This window comes from Mauremys mutica, chromosome 1 (genome assembly GCF_020497125.1).
Source record: "Mauremys mutica isolate MM-2020 ecotype Southern chromosome 1, ASM2049712v1, whole genome shotgun sequence".
Classification (NCBI taxonomy): domain Eukaryota; kingdom Metazoa; phylum Chordata; order Testudines; family Geoemydidae; genus Mauremys; species Mauremys mutica.
Window position 1 is genome coordinate 77,845,443 of NC_059072.1, and position 3,254 is coordinate 77,848,696.

The following is a 3,254-nucleotide window of genomic DNA, read 5'->3' on the forward strand; positions in this document are numbered from 1 at the left end:
GGATTATGCAGGATTAGCTTTGGTATTAAAAAGTTCCAGCACAGTGAATCATTACTAAGGCCTGGTCTACACTGGGGGCGGGTGGGGGGGAAGGGGGAAAGGGAAATCAATCTAAGTTACGCAACTTCAGCTATGTGAATAATGTAGTTGAAGTTGACGTACTTAGATCGACTTACCATGGTGTCAGAGTAGCAGCCGTGTTAGTCTGTATCCGCAAAAAAAAAAAAAAAAAAAAAACAGGAGTACTTGTGGCACCTTAAAGACTAACAAATTTATTGTAGCATGAGCTTTCGTGAGCTAAAGCTCACTTCTTCGGATGCATAGAATGGAACACACAGACAGGAGATATTTATACATACAGAGAACATGAAAAGGTGGAAGGCATACTTCCACCTTTTCATGTTCTCTGTATGTATAAATATCTCCTGTCTGTGTGTTCCATTCTATGCATCCGAAGAAGTGAGCTTTAGCTCACGAAAGCTCATGCTACAATAAATTTGTTAGTCTTTAAGGTGCCACAAGTACTCCTGTTTTTTTTGTGTGTTTTTTTTACCATGGTGTCTTCACCACGGTGAGTCAACTGCTGCCGCTCCCCCATTGACTCCGCCTGCACCTCTCATGACGGTGGAGTACAGGAGTCGATGGAAGAGTGCTTGGGGATCGATTCATTGCATCTAGACTAGACACAATAAATTGCCCCTGCTGGATTGATCGCTGCTTGCTGATCCGGCAGGTAGTGTAGACATATCCTAAGATTAAGCTTTTGTCATGGGTATTTTTAGTAAAACTCACAGACAGATTGTGGGAAATAAACAAAATTAACGGAAGCCCATGACCTGTCTGTGAGTTTTACTAAAAAGTACATGGGGGTGAGAGGGTGGGCTTAACAGTGTGAGCCCCACCAGGGGCTGACTGCCAGCCACTGCTCCAGCACCGCCACTGCCCTAGCCCCAGAGCCTGCTCTTACAGTGGAGGCTGACCAGCTCCGGGCACTGCTGTGGGCCCGGCTACTGCTCGAGCCCCAGGGCTGACTGCAGCCACTGCTCCAGTCCTGCTACTGCTCCTGGGCAGGGGCTAATAACTGCTCTAGCCCTGCCACTGTGGTGGGCTGAAGCCAAAAAAGTCACAGAAGTCCATTAATGTCATGGAATCCGTGACATCCACAACAGAATTATATCCTTAATCATGGCCAAAATAACATTTTTCAAGTGAGGACATTATACTGTACATTTTACTTTGATTACATTGAGGATAATCACACTTCCCATTGTCACCCACAGATTGTATTTATCTATTTGTTTTTAAATAGCCACGGCTTGTGATGTGTGAACTCACAAAGATATATGCACTAATTTAAAAAATAATCATAATTCCAATACAGCAAAGCAATAAAGCACATGCTTAATATTAAGTCCTAGTGACAAAGTTAAGCATGTGCTTTGCTGAGCTGAGGCCTGACACTGGGTCACAACCTCCCCAGTGCCCTCTCATGGACAGATGAGTGCAGCAGTCCTGCCTCGGTTTCCCTCTCTGTAGTCCACACCACAGTCCAACAGTATTTAAAACAAGTTTCCTCTTCAAGAGTCCAATTTATTTAGTCCTGCCAACAAGATGGCATAAATCAAATAGAACTCAAAACAAAAAAACAAACAAGTCTTCACCTCAGTCTCAGGCTGGGTCGACCCACTCCTCTCTGTGGGTCTGTCTTTCACAGTGTGACATTATCCAAGGTACAGGCTTTACTGTTGAACAGCTGTGTTTCCCCTCCCCCGACCCCCCGTTCTACAACCTAGAGTGCCTCTTACACTGTGAGAACAGCCACTCCTAGCCAGTTAACACACAGTCTCCAGCAATGTAATTTGGTCCCAGTCACATGGTATTGACTGCTACTAGCTAGCCACTCATTAATTAAACTGCAGAGCAGTACCAGTACTCTCTCTAGTCCCAGACTTTCCCCCAGAAATGTGTGTCTTGTACTGCCCAACATACTGCTGAATAATGCAAGCTCACATAAAGTCTGCCATTTCATCAGTGGAAAATGACATACACCAGCCTTGTTGTCCAAATGGAATTTCCCCACACACTTTAATCCTGGTTAGGACTAAACACTGGTTAAGATAAAACAGTAAAACAAGTTTATTATTAACTACAGAAAGAAAAGATAGATTTTTTTAAATGATTACAAGTAATGAAGCATAAAAGTCAGGATTGGTTACAAAAGAAAAAATATAAAACACAAACTAAAGTCTTACTTAATAAACTTACAGAATTCAAAGCAAAGGCATTTCTCTCACTTCACACCACATTTCACAGGCTAGGTCCCTATCCAGCCCAGGTCCTCTCCACTTGAGTTCAGTGTCCTTCAGGTATTCATTGATATCATAAGCAGAGAGATGGGAGGAAGAGGAATGAAGTCCAGTGTTTTCCTCCCCTCTTTATAATTCTGTTTCTTATACTAGAAACATCCTTTCTGACTCATGGTGACAAAAACAGTCTCTTGTGGACATGAGGTTTGAACTGTCCCTGTGATAGAATGCAAATTTCTCATTTACCCCTTCCCATCTGCTGGAGAATGGCTGCTTAAACTGGCGATATCCCTTTAGCACCTGGCTGGAGTGCCAGTGTGTCTTTGCCTCTGAAAAACTGGTTTGGGCTGCTTTTCTTAACCTTAGAGCATGTTATACCAAAGTCATACAGTAGAGTCTTGCTACTATAAATAAAATGTTGCCACACATTTTACCAGGACAATAATGTTCAGTAGATTATGACTTTTCAAATGATTCCTCACAAGGAATATTTTGTACAAAATATATCACAACCTTATAAAAGGGTGAACATGGAGTACAGGTTGTCACACACAATTCATGCACTTTTCTGCACCACTCCCATGCTGGTCTGTCCACCTGCTCTCCCAGCAGTGACACCTCGGACTTCTTGCCTGGAGTCTTCCACAGGCTCAGTGTCCAAGTGGCCCTCCATGCACAAACTTTCCCCCTGGTTAATGGTCTCCTGCTCACTGCAGCCTCTGGCACAGCTTCCTTTCCTTTCATTCCCGGGCCTCTTCCTTATTTCTCAAGGCTTGGCCTGAGTTAGTCAAATGACCCAATGGTTTTCCTATCTGGGGAGTTGAGCTGATCCTATGACCAGTGAGATTGAGCCCATATCCCCTTAAGAAGCCAGCCTCTTTGTGAAATAATAATAAACTACAGAACATCCATATAGAATTTGAAACAGTTTTAGTATCTGTTTTTTCA